Here is a 22,763-nt window from a genome sequence, read left to right as displayed (position 1 = left end):
GAAGAATAACCTAACAATTTGGGGAGATGTCCACTCAAGAACAAATATAATTTATGTGGGTTCAAAGTTCTAAGAAAATAAGCAACAAACAGTTCAGTTTTTTTAAATAAATCAAAACAAGATAGTAAAGAGAAATTTTCTATTTCATCGTGTTTATCCATAAATACTAGTAGCCTGCAGATCACAGGCTACAAATAAAGAATGTATTTCTTTAGGAAACCACTTAAAGGTAAGATTTAGTAATTTAGTACCACCTCTCTTTCATACACTTACTTCATTCCTTCTTTCACTTTTAAATAGTTATTTTGGGGTAGAAGGGATTTTTGTTGTGTTCAAAAAAAGAAAGCCTCAAAACATAAAAATTAATTTTACTAGAAAGCTAATGACTGTGCTATAACTCAGATTTCCTTTGGCTGTCACATTAGGGAGAAAGAGTTATGAAACTTCATGCTTTTATACATTTTGTTGAGTTTGCAATCCTGGTGAAAGGACAGAGCAAATTCTCAGGTGCTAAACATCAGATTGCTTATTGGAACAGCTGCTGCACCGAGCTGAGTAAGCAGGACATGCAAAGAGGGACTTTTGCTAGGCTAGTTTTTGACCAGCTTCAGTGCTAACACTTACAAAATAAAAAGAAATATCTTACAATTAGAATATTATTGCTGTTTCCCTTCTATTAAAAGCATAGACACAAGCATTATTTTGTATCTCCTACTCTTGGTTACACTGTTTTTATCTCATGCTGGTTAGGCTGGGCTGTGTGTTTTTTGTGTTTCTCATTCTCTAAGCTGTAAACCCTACTTCAAGCTAGGGAGTGGAAATGCAAATCTTTTTCCTTTTGAGGACCAGGGAAATACATTGGGATAAAGCTGTGTTATCATCTTCCAGAAGAAAAAAAAATATATAACACCACTAGGTCAGGAAATCCTCCAAAATACAGATTTTCATCTTTGAATACAAGATAGAAAAAAATTAAAATCCCTCATTTTATGGGGAGTGGGCAGAGAAAGTTAAATACCATGAACTAATGCTGATTAGAATTTAGATTATTCAAGATTCAGACTTTCTAACTTCCAAAAATGGATCTGGGTTTCTCTGGTTGACTTTGATGTTGAATTGAATAACTTTCTTGGGAACAGGCTAGGCTGATCAGCAATTAGGTGCCCTGAGATGAAAACAAGATAAATATTATGGCAAACAGTGGATTTTGGCTGCCAAGGGAGAATAAGGGCAGTGCACCTTTCACTGCAGGCCCTCTCTATGCTGGCAAGCACTGCAGGCAGTGAGAAAGCATGACTCTACAGAGAAGGCTCCATCAGATCCTGCATAAATACCCTTTCCCACCCCCTTTCTCACCTTCTCATTTTCAGGCTTTATTTCCTTAACCTTTGATTTCACTCTTTTTCTACATTTTTCTTAACTTGTTTCTTTTTCTTTTTTTTTTTCCTTCTCTACTGAAGCAGGGGTTCAGCTCCTTAATAAAAGGTGCCACTCCTGAGATCCACCAATTTTGAACAATGACTTACTGAGAAAGTCAGCTTCTGTTTCCAGCAGGTTCCATTTCAAGTTAGAAGCCTGCAGGAAATGGGCACATTGCAGCATCTGATTAAAGTCTTTCATTACTTAGATTAATGCATGGTTAGCTAGTGAAAAATCTTTCTTTATTAGAAAGTAAGCTGAAACAAAACTAAGAAGTTTATTTACTAACAACTCAAGCACAAAAACAAACATTCAAATTCTGAAAAGGAATTCTAACAGTCCTATGGATAATTTGAAAACTCTCTTAACATGTGTTTTTCTCCCCAGCGGTAAATGGGTGTCCACGTTCTATACAAAAATCTTCAATTATTAGTGCAAGATAATCATCTGGAATCAGGAGATACCTCCCATAACTTTCCACTACAAATAACAATAAGCAAGCACAAAAACATTCAAAGCTTGATTTAGAAAGTCCATCAGTGTTCTAATAAACATCGAGGATGTAGTCAAACCATTCCCTATCCACCAGCTGATGTAGAACTCTTGCATTTTGAGTTATCACTCCTTCTCACTTCTTCATTCAAGAAGGAAACTTGCTAATCAGTGTCTTGATTCATAAGTTTGATACTTCATATAGTCTGAAAATATCAATATTCTCCTTCTGCCTCCTAAGCTCTCAGGTTCTCAGATTTCTTGCCCTTTTAACAACCCACTCAAAGATTTAATCTCCCAGGTGCTTCCTGTTTGCAGATTGTGGAGCAATAAACAGCAACATCAGCAAGTATGCAAGTTAGCATACTAGCAAGTTATGTCGTGCTAGTCAGGAATCTAGAGAACAGGGCTGAGAGGAAAAAAAGGATGTTATTTATGTACATCATTCTGAAAACTTTGTAGAGTTATGATTATATTTGGAAGTGGTGGAAAATATCTGAACCTAGAGCTAATTCATGAAAAACATTCAGTAACTGTTCTGACCACTGTGAAGCTGCCCTTGGGCCATTTAGCTCCAGAATGAGTTATGCAGGAAACATAGGAGAGTCATATTAAGTGTTTTCTGAGCAGTTTTTAAACAGGTCCGTGCCCAATATCCCTATGCTTACAAAGTAAGTCTCTTATCAAAGTAAGTGTATGCTTACTTTCCCATATAATTAATTTAGTAAAACACAATTTCAAGATCAGACCTTGGTGCCTGTTTTGCAGCTGAAAGATACTTAATATCTAATGCTTTTGGAAAGCTGACTGAAACAGTCAGGAAAATAGCATTTTTTGAAGTTGACGCCAGGCACCTGCTTTCTCATAACCTGTGAAAAGCTTAATGCAAGCATCTCAAAATTAACATATTTTCCTCCATATTTGATTCCTATGGTCTTCACTGTGTTTCCTAATGAGACAATCTTGCAAGTCTTGAAAACTCTGAGGGTCTCCAAAGATTATATTTTTGCTATATTTCATTTTAGAGTCAAGTCAAATGCAACCGGACAGTGTTGGTATGCAGGAACAGGTGGCTCCCTCCAACTTCTTTTCCAGACTGCTTAAAAGCCCTTAGTTCTTTTTTTTTTTTTTTTTTTTTTTTTGTTATTTACTTTTCAAGGTCAGAACACCCTTCTTTGTCTTCAACGCTGACTTTTATTTGAAGAGGTACATGAACCTAAGTGAATAATGTTGAAATCTGTATGGAGCAAAATGGAACCCCACTGTAATTTCCTACACAATCTATCTTCTCTTTCAAAGCATACCATCCACCAAGACTGTTTAGATTCATACAGATCTAAGGGCCTAAAGCATACCCTTTCCTACATATCTTTGTTTAGAGAGGTATATACTATTTTCCTTTTCCTCCCAAGATATTGGAGAGAAATACATGCAAATATGTGAAAAGAAAATAGAACTGTCTTCCTGAATCTGCCTGCAAGCTGTTGTGACAATGATATGCTGTTATTACTCAGCATATTCCTCCTGGAATGGACTGAATTTCTAAACTGATTAAAGTCTCTGCTATGAAAAGGGCACAGACCCCAGCTAAGAATCCAGCCAGGAGTCTTCAGAAATTGTCCCTACAGCAGCTTCATACAAAAACAGCAGACACAGGTAGCATAGTTATTTCTAATGGAAAATGTCTCAAAAAGATAGGAATTGACATAACAGTCAAAGGGGTTGGGAGGAGCCTCTCCAGAAGTTCCTGGCAGAGCATAGAAAAGCAAATTTCTCTGCTCCTTCAAAGTGAACGTGGGAGGTGGGGGTGAGAGTATGAAGCAGACAGTCCACACCAAGAACTTAGCACAAAGTTATACATTCTTTCTTTTGGTAGTTGGTAGCCAATAGAGCTTGCCCAGATAGGAAATTAATGCTAGGTGAGCTAGGACACAAATTTATAATATATACCTTGTGAAGCTGAAAGGTGAAAGCAGCTTACCTTAAGTGGAAAAGACCTTATGCCCTACTAAAGGTAGAGAAGACTATACTGCACTTGCTCTTCTCAGTAAGTACCTAGATGATTTGGTAGTAAAGAATAGCTAGTACACTGGGAATCCCTAACTAACTTCAGTTATATTCTGTATAACAGATACCCTGTCTAAACAGAAAATGGAAAAATGAGTAGTAACTTCAGAGTATTCAATCTGATCATACAAAAAAAGCATAAAGTTTAGATTTGTTCAGACATTATCAATTCACTTAAACTACTTATTTGCTACATGTCATTTCATTTTTCATTAACAAATCCCAGAGCATAAATTTCAAAGGTCTTCAAGATCTCTCCCCCTCAATTTGTTTGCTGCCATAGTTTGGCATTATTTAGCACCAATGTGTGCTGGCCCTTTAGCACTTTTCTTCACCTTTAACATAAATTATCAAAGAAGGTAACAAAATACAAGTTGATCAGTCTCTCTAGTTAAATTTAACAAGGCAGGTCATAAAGGCTTTGTTCCTTGACCAGCCATGCCAAAGTGCTGCTTTCACATATTAATGTGACATGACTTGTACAGTCATAATTACTTTGACAAGATAAAGGGAATTAGTTAAAACTTAATTAAAACCACATGCCTTACAACTGTGACACTGTACGTATTTAGTAACTTTACTTCTTTATTCCTGGTTTATCAAAAGGGGAAGGGGTCCACATAAATCTTCCTGGTATTACAAGTGCACCAATTAAGAAAGAAAATTAAACACTGATCATAAATAACCAGATAAGAAACAAAACTGAAAGAAGACAAGTACTCCGATTCATGGCCAGTAATGAGTTTTCTCACTGATACCTACATACTAAAGAAGCAATAAAGCAACTCCTCTTCCAAGAGAAGAAATGATCAGTGCAGTGCCTGTGTCACATTACTGGGAGCCCTTTCAAAACAGGCATTACTAAATAGCACCATGAAGAATAGAAACAGGGCTTGTATTTTCATGTTACAAATAAGGGGAACCAAAAGGAATCAACAGCATTGTATGGTTTATCGTTACACTTTAAAGCTTGGTGGAAAACATAGAGTGAAACAATTTGTAAATTTAATCCTATGCTGTGTACTGCAATAAGCCAGCAACATCTAGTTGTGACTTGCTTTAGCAATCATTCCATTTTTCTATAAAGAATTCAGCTATGCAGATGTTATGCTGTTGTTTGTTCCCAGCTTCTTTTTCCTGCTAGGCACTTCCCCAAGGGCAGGGCCGTTTTCTCGTGCTGCAAGCACTCACCAGTATCAGAACAAAACATTACCCTTTCAGGTTTTGGCTGCAGAATAATCTCTTCTGCTATTGCAGAAGTCACATGCTGTTTTTAGTGCAACATGACCTGGGCTCCACTTTCTCAGGTTCCCATCAATTGGGCATTATTGTCTCAGCAACTTTATGGGATCCTCATTTCAAAATCTTAATAAACTTTGTATGTCTCAAAGCATATATTAACCCTTGTTCACTAAAAGGAAATAAAGACAACTAATGGGAGAGAGGAGAAAGCAAAAGCAGAAAGACTTACTGCCTCAGTGGCATAATGGGATGCTTCTTCACTGAAGTAAAGTTGTGACTTATTTTTCACCCTGGCACCAGTGGTACCCCATGAGCTCTGTCTCTAAAGAGGTTTTGCAGCTGTTTAAAATCTGTCTCTTATGTTTCTGATGAGCAGTGAAATAGTTAACAGCATTGACATTTACAGTATAACTAGGTATCAGCATTAATACTGCTGAAATGAATGGGCTCGTCACATGTATCAGAGCTATTGTTTCAGGTCCCTGCACCCAGTACCTGTTCCCAAGCCAAACAACTAGAGCTTCATTTCGATACTAGGACAGAAAACAGACCGGCATGGAGAGGAGGATGACTGCACCAAGGAAGCCTCTCTGCTTCTGACATACCACAGATCAGCACAATCTGACCTTCACTGCTATATCCTGAGGCTGGAAGGGTGTGTAACTGGAACAGTGCCAAAACATCTAAAAATCTTGGAATTTAATGGCATTCACAGGCAAAATTTATACATACACCTTTCTGGTTTCCTTTGCAAGGCTGCACTGTGGAAACAGACAGTTCTGTGGAAACAGACAATTCACCCAACTCTCAGACTTACCCCTCAGCCTGACTCAAGCTCTGACTGCTTTGTAGTGACTGCAGCTCATACAAGCAGCCACGAGCGAGATTAAAACTACCTCGTTCAAGTGTCACTGGTAATGTAGATTCAGCAACAGAACATGGCATCACTGTCCTCCTCATTTAGCTAGTACCTCGAGGCTGAGCCTTAGTGTGAACTGCCATGACCATCCAGGTACAGCACCCACACATTTCTACAAAAAGCTAATGCAGACGAGTAGCTCTTTGAAGCAGAGACGTAATAATAGTGGTCTGTTTTTTCTTCTCACATGACACAAAGTAGTTTCACAAGAATCAGAAAAGCATGCAGCTTTTTTTTTTTTTTTTTTTTTTTTTTTAATCTTTCTACCCAATATTTTGACATTTATTCCAAGAGTTTTTGGTCTCCATGTACACTATATAAACATTTATTTAAGAGGGTTCCACCTTTTCTGGCTTCAGAAACAGGAGGAATTATGTGAAATAGAGCCCTGGGATTTTAAGACAGAATTAGCATCTCACAACTCATAAGACTAAAAATAATTAAAGTGAGAAGTAATCCAATCAATAAAGCATAATCCTTTCTCTCACAACCTGGGTGAGCCACAAGGCAGCTATTTCAACTAGATGATGTCTACACATCAGTAAGACTGTATCTATATAGATATTGCGTTCCTGTGATTAAAAAAGTTACGTGTCTGCATACTTTACAAAGTATATGTTCTATACGAGTGTAATGCCATCATAGATGTTGAAATACTGACAAACCAAAGCTTTATACTAATTTAGAAAAGCTTTGTCCTTACAGTAGTTAAGCAAGTAGAAGCAATAAAAATAGTTTTTAGATATAGCAGACTGGCTCTCAGGCTCACTGGTACAAGATATTATTGTCTGTACTTGTTTACGTTACCCACCTGCCGCAGGTAACTGTCTTGACAGCAGAGACAACAAAAGCAAGCAGCTCCAATCTGCAGCTGACTCTATTAATACAGGTCTGTCTTCGCTAGCAGTTTAAGTAAATACACCAGAATGTAAACTGGAGCACCCATAGCAAAAATGCATGTTACTTTCTGCTGCTTTTGCTCACCTACAGCAGTGGGATAGCACAAAAAAATTAAAGGCAGAAGTACCTTGCCTCATTTCAGAAAAGTCCAGGCATGTGAGCCTGAGTGAAATCAGATAGCAGAACTCAACATACCTGGCTTAGAGCTGTGCCAGCACAAGTCCATCGTGTATCATGCACTTAACAAATTTAGAACGTTTCTTAGCTAGTTACAACTCAATTAGCACTGGAATTGTTATTCTGTAAGTTGCACATAAACAGATTTTTTTTTAAATGAAGCATGGTCTATGTTTAGTTCTCAAGGTAGGCATCCCCTAGTGACTAACAAAATCATCAACATCTCAAATGAAATGAGAATATTTATATAGACTAAAATACACTCTTTTAGGCAACCCTATGGCAACCACTGGGATCTGCACATTTATAAAATAGTGAAAATCTTTTGGCACCACATCATCTGCAAATGTGAAAGATGTGAAAATATCTTTCATTCCCCAGCAGTAACACATCAACTGCAACATTGACGAAAATGTTTCAGACAGCAAAATTCTTTGAAAGGTATAAATATCAAGAGCAGGAAAAAAAAAAAACTATAGAAAGGAATGTTTAGGGCTGTAGCAAGCCACGGATACATTGAAGACTGGGATACATTTAAAAAGTCCAAATTAAATTTTGTATTTTTAATTTATGAAACTTCTCCATTTTGAGCTGCTGCATATGGTGTTATTTACTCACTGAAAACCATAGTAACAAAATAGGCATTCATAACAACACAACACAGAGTTGAAAAAAATCAGAAAATCTACTAAGCAGTCAAAATCACAGAAGATACAAAATATTTTCTGAATAGAAACATTGTCAGTGGATACATGAGGAATAGAAATATGCACGTAAACCATGTAAACAAGGGAAATTTTTTGAGCTTCAATCTTCTAAAGCTACCAAGTTCAAAGCACTTATTGGAACTACTTCCCCACCATTTTATGAACAAAATCACCCTGATCCATGAATCATAACTCCTCTGACTGCTGAGAACCTACCCAAATAGAGTTACTCTGCAGCCTGTGAAGTTTTGCATCTCCTGTGCTTTCATCTAGAGTATAGCAAGGCTCTCACATGTTATTTAGATTGTAACCAGAGTGAAATCTCCAAGAACTGCCAGGGGAATCCTCCCTTGCACCTCCTCCAAATAAAGCTCAGTCCAGTAATCCATCTCCAGCCGTAGCTCCTAGCACAGGAGAGCAGGTCAGCCTGGCCACCACCAGCAGCTTTCCCCTCTCATTGGGGATCTCAGAAGTTTGGGTTGAGTATCTTAAAGGTACTTGCTTGCCCAATCTGTCTTTAACACCTGCTTCCACCCTGCTGGCCACGAAGTTCTGCAAGCCCTAAATCCTTATTGTTTCAGAAGATGCTCTTTTGGATTTTCCTTGGCTTTAAATATCTCTTTCTACAACGTGATAATTTTCCTTGGCCTTCTCTCCACTTTTTCTCCTCTATAGCAGTTCCAGTGCTGCTATACATGCCTTATACCTATTCCTTCCTTTCTGATTGGAACGGTTTAACTTCACAGGCAGCTCAGCCCCACATAGCTGCTCACTCTCTCTCCTCAGTGGGATGGGGAAGAGAATTGGGGAGGTAAAAGTGTGACAGCTCATGGGTTGAGATAAAGGCAGTTTACCTGGTAAAGCAAAAGCTGCATATATGAGAAAAGCAAAACAAGAAATTAATTTGTTGCTTCCCATCATGGTTTCTTGGGAAGACAAACACCATCACTCTGAACACTTCTCCCCTCATTTTTTCTGCAAAGCTGCTATTGCTGAGCATGACAACATAGGGCATGGGCCATCTCTTTGGTCTGTTGGGGTCAGTTGTCCTGGCTGTGTCCCTTCCCTGCTCCTTGTTCAAGCCCAGCTCCTTGTTGGCAGGGCAGCAGGAGGAGCTGACAAAGTCCTTGGCTCTGTGTGAGCACCGCTCAGCAGCAACTGAAACATCAATGTGCTATCATCATTATTCTCATCAAAAATCCAAAACACAGCATTATACGAGCCTCTACAAATAAAATTGACTCTGTCCCATCCAAAACTATGATACCATTCTAATAGTCTTTCCTCATTGCACTCTATCTTTTGCATTACTGAGTCCGGCGGATTACAGGAGCCGCATTTCCTTGTTTAGGAGCTGTTTAATTTTCTTGAAGAAAAGCACTCGTTTAGTTTCTTGTAATCTTCTGCATGTTTTCATTAAAAAAAAAAAAAAAAAAAAGTTTATACTAACATTCTAAAGAGCATTTAACAGACAGAAGGGATAGTTGGGTAATAATTTCATAAGCGACACAAATGTCTAAGAAATTATCTGCCAATTTGTGACTTAGTTATACTTTCTTTACATAAATGATTTACAGATGAAGAACTAAACAGACCCCATTAAAGGGTTTTTTTCATCTAGCTAGCAACTTGCTGCTAGCTAATCTGGTACAGCAGGAACCATGTCAGAGGGGAATGATCAAAGTATTGAACTAAAAAATGAAGTAAAAAGGATTGGGTGACAACAGTTTGATGTCTCATTTTGGAGAGAGTAAGGCTCGGAAACAACTTGCAACATTTGGTTGTACATTCAAAATTGAATTCCTATGTAGCATACACCAATTAAGGAAGGAAGGGATATTTGCTAATACTATTTAAACTATTGGTGTTTTTCTGGTACTTATTAGCACCTACTTGTCTACACTAACAAGTGAATGTTTGGGATAAATGACATCTTTGTTAAATATTCAACACTTCATTTCTGATTAGGTACCTCGTGATAAACATAGGCCAAGCATTTAAGACAAGTAAGGAACATAGCACTGCCCAGATTCAGTCTACCCAAGAGTGAAAAGGCATCTCCTTTTGCGCTACAATTCACAAATCGCCCTGTGTTGAATGATGCTGCTGGTAAGTCCGTTCTCATGTGCTGCTAGCTGCAGAATTTGGCACAGCTTGATCAATTTACCCTCAGGATTACTATCAATGTGCTCTGTAAATCCAAGGTAGACCAAGCACTTCTAACATGAAGACAACCTTTTTGTCCATTAAATGATCAAAGGATGGTACCAGAGGCCTATTTTAAGAGGAAAAAGAAAGAAAAAGAAAAATAGAGAAGGAAGAGGGAGGAGAGGGGAGAAAAAGAAAAAGCACGAGAGAGTTCAGGATTTCCTTAACAGAGCTCAACCTACAAAATCTAGGGATAAATGGGTATAAAAGACAGAAGATTGGCACTTAGTTATCAGGCAATTAAATTTCTATACCAAGGTACACATCTGTATAACGTATGCTCTTTTTCTACTGCCTTCTTTGTTTTCCCAGGAATTTCATTCTGTGAACTGCCTCCCAGAAACAGGATTGCATCTCTGTTTATATTTCTTGTAATAAAATAAAATATTGATAGCAAGGCAGTTTACATTTTATTGCACTTCCACTACATTTAGGCTAATGCAAGGTGGTAACCATAAGCATTAACCACTTCTCTGGTGTTTCAGGGTGGGTTTTGTCTTCCAGTTATCGTGCCAACATGACAAGAATCAGAACAGGGCTAACTAACGCTGACAAATCAACACAAGCTAGTTACAGCTACACAACTAACGTTAAGGCAGCTCACTTTTATTTTTTATTTTCTCCCGTCTGCTTTTCCCTAACTTCAAGGAGGGAAAATGCAATTCCTGCAAGACATTTTGTTTTCAACTGCAATACAGCTGAAGTATTAAGTTGTTGGATCATTGTTTATGCTTTTGAAAAGTGCAAACTGACGTCGTTTTGTTACATAGACCAAACTATAAGAAAAAAAAATCACCAGGCCAATCTGAAGCCAGAACTGCAGGGATTTTTTTTTTTTTTTTTTTGCTTAAGACAATCATTTCAGGTTAAATAAAAACCTTTGATTTTTATTTGATTTTGATCAAACCTATGTTTGATCAATCCCACTTCTGGGTACACATTGAGAATGTGGAACAATCAGATCCTATCTTGCTCATGCCGTGGAGTCCAGTGTTGAGGGAAATTACTTCAGGTTAAATTCTCCAGAAGAATTTGGCCTGGGCACTGCAAAATTTTGCCACCGTCTAGAACCAAGTAAAGAAGATTCTGATCTTCAACTTCTTAGTCCCCTGGCAACAGGAACTATTAAGAATCACTTTAACCTTCTCTTAAAGATAAAACAGAAAAACAGTCAAAGCACTGAAACTGTAAAGTTTTAACTCACGCTTTCATATTAACTAACACTTGTTCCTTTGCCCTTTACTTGTAGAGACATTTTTAAAGTGAACCAGTCCTGTTAATCCTTCAGGTAATATCAAAGATGGTAAGAACCATCCTTTTAGCAGCAGTTGGCATGTGTGGGAATTGCTGTTAAAGTTCAGCACTGCTTCCTTGAAAACAAAACAAGACAAACGTACACCTAAAAGTAAGGCAAAAGAACAGCAAAGAGCAGAGGCTGAAATGCAGTTTTTGTTGACAGCTTCCCTACTGCGAAAGTCAGACGCTGCACCAGGTTTTATCAGGGAGACTCGAGTGACCTGTACCAACATCAACCTGCTTAAGACATTGCTTTTAGTTACCTTCTAAATTACGACTTCACAGCAGTGTCAGAAAAATTCCTTTTTAGCCACAAATGTCAAAACAGAAGGCAAAGAAAAGAAGAGAGTGGGGTTAAAGGGAAAGGTAAAAAACAGATAGAGATAATAGGAGAACTAAATACCATTGCAAAAGTGCTTCCTCTAGCTAAGATCTTTTGTATAGCCACAATAGCTGCTCTTTGGAGCAGTTAGTAATAAGCAAACTCATCAGTAAGGTGCAGCGGTGGTGAGTAAGCCCCCCCAGCTCAATCTGGCAGTTCTAGCAGCCCTGGTACTCTCTGCAGCTCCCGTTTCATCTGCTTGCCTGCATCCAGACATAGGAAAAAAAGCATGTGCCAAGCAGAGCAGTACTAAGAGAAGGCACAGTTCTGTTTACCAGAAATTTATGCAATGCAGTGTGTAGGCTCCGTCAGTACTACTTCTGGTTTGGGAAAACTCATGAGATAATAAACATAACCTAAGGATTTCTAAGTAACCAAATAAAAATGCTGTATCTACAGCGCTTCCATAAGAGTTTAAACTCACTCTGACAGTTCATATTTGTTCAAAAACATTCATGCTGCCAGGCTTGATTCTGGATCAAGTATCTCCTGTCTTTCTACAATCAGCATTAAATCAGTGTAAAAGTAAAAATGTCTGTGCAAACTTCATATCATGTTCTGATTAAGTAGACAGAAATACAATTTTGTGCTTGTACCTGAACCGGATCTAATTTGTTTTGCTGCATGACTCCACAGAACACAGATCTGTTATTAATGATCACACAGCCATAGTCACATAACTCTTTTTGTTGTTGTGGGTAAAAGCTGAACTGGACTTTTGGTACCTCAGACAATCTCAAATGTAGGCCTCTGCCCAGGGATAACACAGATTCAAATTCTCACTGATTTAGCATAAAGATCCCTAACAAAATCTCCATGCAGTCTTTACAAGAGAGTTTCTCCACTTCTGCAAAGGTCCATTTTATGGTGCATTAGAAAAGACCACTCAAGTTTTCACATCATGACCTATGTTGTTACTCATTCTTCTCCAAGAGACTGCATTACATTTAATTTCTGTGCTTGGCAACAGAATGGAGGCTTGTTGATCTTGTTTCTGTTGTCTGCCCTAGACATTACAACTATCCATAGCATCTTTAGGTCTAAGATTCAGGATTCCAAGGAACCAAGTAGTGTATCCAGCAAGGGTAAAAGGACTCCAATCCTTAATCATTGCATGGTCTATGTAGACTACTAAGGATACATTTCTAACATGGAAGTATGGTGAATGCTGGCTTTACTAAAGTCAATGCATTAAGAAGGGAATTACAACACCCATCATCAGCACTCTTGTGGCCCCGAGATTAGAGTAGTCATATCAACAATGCCTCTCACTCAGCCTATGTAAATAGATGTATGAGAACTTTGGTGTTTCAGCAGAACCATGCTAGTAAAAGCTACAACATGCTGGGAGCCAATTGGCTGGAAAGCACTTGGCTGTAAAGGACAAGGGAGTCCTGGTGACCACCAAGTTGAACATGAGCCAGCAGTGTCCCCATACAGCAAAAAAGGCTAGTGGTATCCTCAAATGGATTAGGCAAAGTACTTCCAGCAGATGTAGGGAGGCGATCATTCCCCTCTATTCAATACTTGTGAGGCCACACCTGGAGTAATAGATCCAGTTCTGGGCTCCATAGTGCTTGAGAAACATGGACACGCAATAGAGATTCCAGTGAAGGACCACAAAGTACTTCAGTGTTTAGATCATTTCTCACAGGAGGAAAGTCTGAGAGAGCTTGCCTTTAAAATAGTCCACCTTTCAGTTGCAGACACCTCTTGGAACAGCCTTTGGCAGAAGGTACACTGCAGCCGTTCTGTACCGCTATAACCTTTTCTCCCAGCAGACATCCTAGTGCCAGGCATTTGTGCCAGGATTTATGCCAAAGGAAGCTGGCAGAATGCCAAGTAGTACCTCACCTAATGTTTTAAAGAATCTCAGAGCCAGCTGAAGGAGTTTGTTTTTCACATGCCATCATTTGTTATGGCAGCACATTCCCAGCCCTAGTCAGGCTCAAAAGTTAACTTTGTGGAGGTAAAATATAGAATGCAGTATAGAATACAGAATTCTTCCACATCTGAAAAAGGCTTGTATTTGTACTGTTGAAAATGAGATATACTCTCTTCTTCACTCTGGCCTTTTCTTTCAACCACTGCCCTTGTTATACATCCCATCCCATTAGTGAAAAACCTTACACCGTGCCTGTCCTTCATATTCCATGTGAAGAACAAGTTCCTGTTGCCATTCTGCAAAACACAGAATTACTACCTGGAGGAGGTTGTTTCTTCTGAGGAATGAAAAAAAGCAAACCCTAAGTGACAGTAAAAACATCTGTGAAATCATGCCAGATTTTACCTGAATCAGAGGATCTAGGGTTTCCCAGTGCCCACAGTCAGAAGATAAAACCTTCCAACTTCTCAGATAGGAAAGGACAGTAGGCTAGCAATAGAGCTTACTATGGAATGAATTGCTTTCTCATTCTGCAGAGACAGACTTGATAAGAAGCCTTTTAGAGGCTGAAAGATGAACAGCTGCCTAGGGAAATACAGTGGCCAAAGTTTTGGAGTAGACTGGCAGAAGCAGCCAGTATGAAACAGTATGAACTGGAGTCTTTCTTCCTGCAGAGCTGCAAAGTCAGAGCTAAGGACCTGAAGAAACATTTAACAGTCCAAAGAGCAAAGATGAATACCTCCTGGTGCTGCCATCTGAAAAAACATGAAAAAATCAGGCTTAGAAAAATCTGAGATGAAAATACATGTAACTTATTAGAAATCTAGAATGTCTACATTACTAAACCCAGGTCTCCAGTATGACAGTTAACGCATAACAGATCTTTAGTTCAGAAAAATCCATGAACATGTGCATCTTGTCACTAATTGAACTCACGATACTCTCCATCCTCCTCTCTGAAAATTAACAAAAATAATGAAAGTCTCATACAACAATATAACGATATAGGATGTTCAATTTTACAGTCTGTTACAATTGCAAGGAATATCTTCAGTGAAAATGTACGGTATCCTACCTAATTTCCTTAGAGGATGGAGGCAAAACACCCTGCATAGTCCCAAGCCAACCTGCTGTGAGGAGAAGTTATTCACTAACTGCAAACATGGGATGTTTTTTAGTACTTTAAGCTACAATGTACAACTCATCCAGTGCTATTTGTCTAGCTATTCTAACACGCTTTTGAGAAAGAAGGTAAAAATTAATTTTATATTAAAAAAAAGGAAGAACGGAAGGGAGAATTCTATTATTCCCTACATTCAGCCAGTAAAAGGACTGAAAAATCTGATTTATGTACATACTCATTAAGGTGCAGTAGGGAGTGATCAAGTCTCCTTTTAACCTGCTTTGGGAACACAAGAAAATCAGAGACTCAAAAATCCTACTATGAATCCAAATTTTTAACATGTGAATACATGGTCTGTAGAGTTTTGATCTCTCCCATACCAGCTAGTCCAATGTTGACATGACGACCTGCTACCACTTCTCATAGATTCTAATGAGCAGCGATTTAGCATTCTGCTACAAAAGCTCTTACTAATTGACCCAAGTGAATCAGGCACTGAGAACACAAGAGGTGCTCTCACTTCTCAAGAGTTTACAATCCAAAGCAAAGTGTTGGACACTGATGAGCTGATCAGATTGACATCTCCAGAACTTTCAAATTAATGGAAAAAAAATAATAATCTGTACTAACATCCTTTCATGCTTTGCAGCGTGAAAGTATTTCAGGGCATATAGGAGAAAACCGAGGTGCAGGCACGCACTTCCACAGTTTATCTTGACTATATTGCACCTCTTTTTGTACAGACAGCAATTACCTAGCCTACAGGAATAAACAGAAATTATCTTGGTGCCTGTGTGGTAGGAGTGCAGTGTGGAGTGAAAAATCTAGGCAAAGTAAAAAAATATAAAGCCATTTAAGCAACAGTTCCTTAAAAGGAGTCTTGCATTGCTTTGACAGCTCTGCCTTTCTCCTCTCTTAAAATCCATGTTTAATTATTTTCCCAATAGTGTTATTTTTTAATGAAAATATTTGAAATAATTAATTTAAAAATGCTGCAGTGAGCATTTCAATTGCTATTATCCACTTCCTCTTCTTTCATGCTCAGGGACTGATGACAATCAGAGAGCCCAGATGCCAGCCTGTATTTTACAGTCTCAGCCAGGGTATTTGGCTTCTTGGCGAGATTCGCAGGCAGTTATTCTGGCAGCTCTCAAGTTGTTCCTGCCTAACAAACAATGAAGGCTGTTGACTGACTACTCAGACTATCCCAGTCTGGACATCTGGACTTTTTTCACCCTCCATCTACTTGTAGAGCAGATGTTCTGTGCATGTACTGCATTTGTGCAAGTGTGCATTCATTCATTAACAAGGAACCAAGAAAATCATGTTTATTTAGGACCCTCTGAAGTTACAAAACACATGGTTATCCCCTGTGTTAATATGATTTTGCATAAATTAAAGAGAAAGCTTCCAAATAAGTAAACACATACATATGCAGAAAGACCAAATCTGGAAAAAGAGCTATATGCATGTAGGTCTACAGCAGCAGACACACGCTGCCTGTTGGCTTCCCCTTGGATCAGAGGAACACTTGTTTTAACGCGTGCCTAAGAAAGTTGCCAGAGACTCTGTGAGCCCTGACTCTGACATTCACCACCCCTTTGACTTCCTGCACAGAATTTCCTCTGCTTCAAATAGACCAGAAACACTCCACATGTGATTGATCTCTCAGAAGTATTGGTCTTAAATTTTTTATTATTTCTTGAGTGTCATCAAGGTATCTGAGACTGCGCAATTCTTGGGGAGAGACAAGGTCCCTACCTCATGAGGCTTACTTTAAGTGAGACAGAATGCTTAGTGCAGGCATTCAAAGCAATACTACACAGCACAAACAGACAAAGGACCAGGCTCAAAATTTCATTACTCGACCCCGTTATTATCTAACATTATTACTGAACATGTGTGCTTTCAGTAAGGCCAGGTGTGAATGTAAAGATATTCTTAGCTAACTTACATCAAGAAGGAAAGCAAGAAAAATCATTTGACACAATCATTCTGCCTAAGCGTTAGAACAGAGGAAAAAAAATCAACAGCAAAAACATCTCTTTGTGATTTAGCTAATTTTATTTGATGAACAGGTATAGACTGCTATAGACAAAGAACTGCTTTGTTTGCATAATCTGTCCCTTTCCAAAGGTTTGCTACCACAACAACACAGCAAAAAATTCCTAATGTACACAAGACCTAAAACTGCTCTGAACATCATCTACAAATCTGGAAATAGGGCATAAATATTTTGGAAAAAGCTTGGATGGAATACATGGAAATTATCATAAGGTTACATATAACGTGATAACTACCCCTCAATAACTACTTCTATGTCTGGTCAGACTCAATAATTTACATGCTTACAAGGGTAAGAGTCTGGGGGGAAAATGACTTGCAGACAGATAAGCAAATGCAGTCAGATAGTTATGGGAGTAGTTGGCACAATTTAGGTTTCCAACTTCATCTATATCATAGCAATTTGTGTATTTACCTACATGCTTTAATAAGTAACTTTACCTCAGCAAATGAACAAGAAGATGATGTGGAAAGAAATGTGCAGAATTCCAGGCACAGCTGGAATCACTCACAGTTATGACTGCAAGGAAACTGGAACTGAATGCAATAGATATGGGAAAGTCGTTAAAAGTATTCAAAAGCAAAAATACCACAGTTTAAGGGGAAAATGGACTGGGTTAGTGGGACAGAATGAATTGAGAAAGATTAATATATAGATGAATGAAGTATTCAAGCCAAAAACTATTTCTCAGATGTCTTCTGCTTGACTAGCTTACTGAGAGGATGTCCCCCCTCAATAGGGCAAATGCTCAAGGTACCTGGTTTGGATGTAATCCTGAGGATAGTCTACCCAGACATCTTGCTTTTTATGCTTCATGATATTTCAAATCCTGGACTAAATTCCCATAAATGAAGAACAAACATGACTACTGACTGCCTACACATGCCCATCTGTTCAGATGGCACAGCTCCCACTAACAATTTAGTTGGGCAGTTTCTCTAAAGCCTAGGTGCCAAACCAGCATACGTTTCACAAAGATAGTCTCTATTACACTACAAGCACCATTTCCTTGATTTCTTGTCTGGGACAAGTTTGAAGACTGGCCTCCTAATATTTTCCCCATCCGCCTGGTTTCATAGGAAACAAGATTATGCAATCACAGCGTGACTCCTCATCTGTCAGCCTGCCCTTTTTTCTCCTACAGAAGTTTGGCAAACCTCAACCTGATCTGACAGAAAGGCAATGGTTTCAAAGTTATTGTTTTCCTATACATTCCATTAAAATAAACAGCAAGATAGAAGAGTGAATTTAGTAAGGGAATTTCATCTGTGTGACCTAAAGATTTATCAAACAAGTGAAAATCTACACAGGTGAGCACTGTGTAGGAAAAGTCAGAACTTCACTGATAGTAGAAAGCAACTATCAAATCCATAATAAAGAGGATAGTTGCTCATAGAACAGTTTGATTTGCTTGCACGTCTTGTCAACAGACATGATCAAATTAATTCATAGAATCCTTAGAGTTGGAAGGGACCTTTAAAGGTCATCTAGTCCAACTCCCCTGCAATGAACAGGGGCATGCACAGCTATATCAGGTCACCCAGGGCCTTATCCAGCCTCTCCTTGAAAATCTCCAGGAACAGGGCATCAACCACATCTCCAGGCAATCTGTTCCAGTGCCTCACCACCCTCATGGTAAAATACTTTATCCTTATACCCAACCTAAATCTACCATCTTTGAGCTTGAAGCCATTTCTATACCTGAAGACAAATGCTGAAGAATCCCAAAGAGTTCACAAATATTTCTGGCCACAGCTCTAATGCCCAGTGTGTGTAGCAGAATAAATTGGTGGCACACTATCAGCTGTGGCTCACAGCAAGCACAGTGCCATCCTCCTACACATACCAAAAGTGCACTGGAATATCTGTTGAGTTTTTCAGATTACATGAGTTCCTCAGTAATTTCCAAATGAATGTTGAAGAACTTGGAATATCCACGTAAGTGCTCTCATACTTTCTGAATGTTCAGTACTGTCCACCAAACACTGGGCTCTGGGAAAAAAATAATTCAGTGAGCAAGTCACCCATAGACTTAGACAAAATGAATGAAAAGCCTGTGTGATACGGTTTCTCCTGACAGGTATGGTTCAGTCTAAATACCTCATGTCACTTCACCAATATGGCTGCTTATCAAATTACACCATTAAGAACACTCAGACAGAGACACATTGTACTATGAAGATCAGTGGTAGCAAAATTAGCTGTTTTTCTGACTCAACAAATGCCAGTGCAGAATGGAATGACAAAATATAGGCTGGTTTCCAAACAGAGTGACAATAAGTCAAAGTGACCAATGCATACTAGTCAGGAGAGAGGACAATGGCTTACCTTTTTAGCTTCACAACAAAACAAAGTCCACAAAACAACAAGCATACACAGACTTTATAAAATCAGTGAGCTGTAGCTAGGGATGGGGAGATCTACCATGGTATTGCATAACCATAAGAAGTCGGGGCCAATTGTTATGGCTAAGAACGTGAAGAGAGCTAGATTAGCAGTTCAAGGAGGATGGCCAGCATTAGCAGCACACAATTAATGTCATCCAGACAGAAAGAAGGAACATCATCCCATTTCATTTCAATTCACTTTTGGCCCACGTGCTCCATTTCTACCAGAAAGTTTGTGGTGAAGAACAGAGCTGAATCTGGATACAGGAACCACACCAATATCAATAGTATCAGTATTACCACATTCTAACTTCCCTAGTGGTGCTGCTGAAACCAAAACTAGGACATTAGTATGGGAAAAGGCAGAGCATCCTCATAAATTAGAATTCATTAGCAGAAACAAACCTTACTTGAATTTGTTATTTTGTGCAGAAAGTATCACATTACAATAGTGAGGGGTTTTTTTGTTTTGTTTTGTTTTTAATTAGGAGTGGCAACCCTATTACTTTCACTGATATTCTATCTTTAAATTTCCCATTCGAAACTGTGAATTCTGCAGGTATATTAGCTGGCCCTCTTACTACCTTTTTCCATCAAATACAGCACAGTTTGTACGTACAAGTGATTATGATCCTATAGAATAGCTTAATCTGTGTGCAGAACTGACAATAAGAAAGAGGAAACTATGAGAGAGAACAACAAATTATCATTTTCATTTTTCTTATTGTAGGTTAGACTAAACAAAAACATTCCTCTTGTTTCCTGAGAATTTTTTGCTATGCTAGGTAAAGTGGCTGAAGACTTCTGAAGGATCTAATTTTACTGGCAGTTACTTCTCAAACTAAATCAATAATTCTAACAATTTTTAATAGCAGAGCTCTTCCATCCGAGTGGCTGCAGTTTCATGTGCATAAACTGCAGGGATGTTTATTGTATACAAGAACAGAAAAGCTAGACTTTAAATTGTGTAACTTTCCACAACACAGTTTTCCTGAGGGCTGTTCAACTCAGCAAGCAAGCCAAAGAAAAGGGAGGATGAATGTAGCAGACCCATTCCCTTCCAGCTTCAGATGCAGATGAGGCCCCACCCAGCAAACCAAACTTGGCATTCATCCACACAATCCACTGGGCTATGGAAAGAGGAACCATGGAACAATATCACAGCACAACCCTCCTCACCCTTCTCATCCTGGTGCCTTATTTCTCACAGAAACAAACCATCCAACTGGTAAACAAGTCTGTCAGATTAATGGTTCTCCACAACTGTAAAGCAGCCACGTAAAGCTTGCTTCTAATACCCTAGCTTTTACCCAGTTTCAATGTGGTAAAAGGTACAGATTTTTTTTTTTCCCATTCCTCAGTGCATTGTGGTGGAACTGGACACAGACAAGGTGGACACTTTAGGATGGGTCAAAATGTCTTCTCTTTCCAAGCCTAATTATCAGTGAAGCAACAGAAAGACTCATTCATTTGAAATTAAAGAAATAATCACAATTCCCTCCAAAATACAAGGTTTTTACTGCAAAATCAGTGTGCAAATAATTTGGTAGAACATCACCATCTGGTGGATATATCCACTGACAATTTGGATTTAAATTTCTCTTTAGTTACCACATAGTTTCTCAGCTCACTGAAGAATATTAGCTCATAAAGTCACAGAAGAAACGCATTCAAGCCGTTCAACAATAATACAAAGCTTCTTCTCACAACAAGAGACAAACCTGAATAAATAGGGGAAAATTCCTATTTTCATGCACCATCATAGGTGGCAAACCTGTTAAACACAGAACTTATCCACCAGACTGGACAATATCAATAAGCATTCCAGGCTGCTGTGCAAGGATCCCACCCATTGTGGAATATAACAGATTAGCTTCCTCTGAACAAGGTCAGAGAGAAAATACCACTCTGCTACCAGATGGTTGATCAGTGTACTTCACATCAAAGCTGAAACCTCTTTTTCCTTTTACTCTCAGAACTCAGCTATTAGTCTCATTACTGATGGAAACCATTCACCTTGTGCAGTCCCTATTTCTTAGCACGTCAGCAAAGTGCAAGATGTCACACTCTCCACAAGTTCTAACTGGACAATGACGAACAGGAGGAAAATAAACAGAAAATATCTATACTTACCATGAAGACTATCTTAGGTCAGCCAGAAGTGAGATTGTCTAATAGCACGATTCACTTTCCAACCTTACATTTCATGCCCTTGACACAAGGTGCTGAACATGGTATTTTCTGTGTGCTTTCTTTAATTTTTTAAAACCAAGAGCCACACAGTAGTCAGATACATTTCAAGTTTGAACATTTTCTCATAGCAGGAAGGGAAGCTTTTTTTTTTTTTTTTTTTTTTTAAACTGTTCCCTAACTGTAGAAACCCTTATTCTGTGGTTTCACATGACAATTTGCCTTACATGATCATACATGTTTCTCTGAACGCTCACTTGCTCCTTTCAACAAAAGAACTGAGGAAGGGTAATGGTCTCTAGGCCCATCACGTCACAGCAAGTTCCTTACAACCAGGCTAATATATAAAGAACAGAATGAAAATTGTACCACTGAGGAGACTTTTGCAGCATGGTCTCACATACTGATAAACCCACAGAGACTGCATCAGGTATGGAGCTCAGGATGCCCAGAACAGAAGTGCCCTGGACAATAAGAACTCTGACAACTCTGGGTACAACTCATGCTTCTTCAGAGTCACCCACAGCCTACCATTACAGCCTTCCCCATCTCCCTTACAGTGTTTGTAACTTACTCCTTTACTCCACAAACCTGTTAGCCCTGCAAACCCAAATGCAACCTTATATTGGTAGCAGTAGACATTCAGCAAGGAAAAGGTACAAAGTCAAGCCACTTTCATTGGAACTGGGTGTTGAGAGGTTTATACCATGATGCATCAGTAACATTAAAGCACAGTTAACAGCTAAGAAAAGAGAAGAAAGTATTTTGGATGAGATTTCAGGTGATAAAATAAAGCCCCATACAGTGCAGCTGCTTCCTACTTTGTTTGTCAGAAGTTTATATCACAAAGCACCCACAAAAGCAGTGACATGGTGAAGTAAGCCTCTTCAGCTTTATGTCATCCAATGGAGTTTGAACCAATGACAAACATGTTTAAAAATAATAATTCTAGGCACCATATTTAAAAAAAAAAAAAAAAAAGAAGGATTTTAGCACATACGTAAAAACCATTATAAGATACTAAAAAAGGGATAGAAACTATCACTAGCAGGAAAATTCAGGAGCTAACAGCAAAACACTGACCCTTATTTGTTAGTGTGGGAGAGGTTCCAGGGCAATGTGTGACATGACAGAATGCTGTTTCACCTTTGTGAAGTCTCTAGGACAATCAAAACACCTGAGTGCTGGCTGTATTACCTCAAGCTTCTGTTATATATGTTAAACAAAAGATCTAGAGACAGACAAAATAAATACTCAGAAGGTAACAGGAAAATAGGATCAATAGCAGATCAGAGATAAACAAG

The sequence above is a fragment of the Phasianus colchicus genome, chromosome 4, assembly GCF_987193195.1.
Source record: "Phasianus colchicus chromosome 4, bPhaCol1.hap1.1, whole genome shotgun sequence".
Lineage (NCBI taxonomy): Eukaryota > Metazoa > Chordata > Aves > Galliformes > Phasianidae > Phasianus > Phasianus colchicus.
This window is presented reverse-complemented; position numbering follows the sequence as displayed.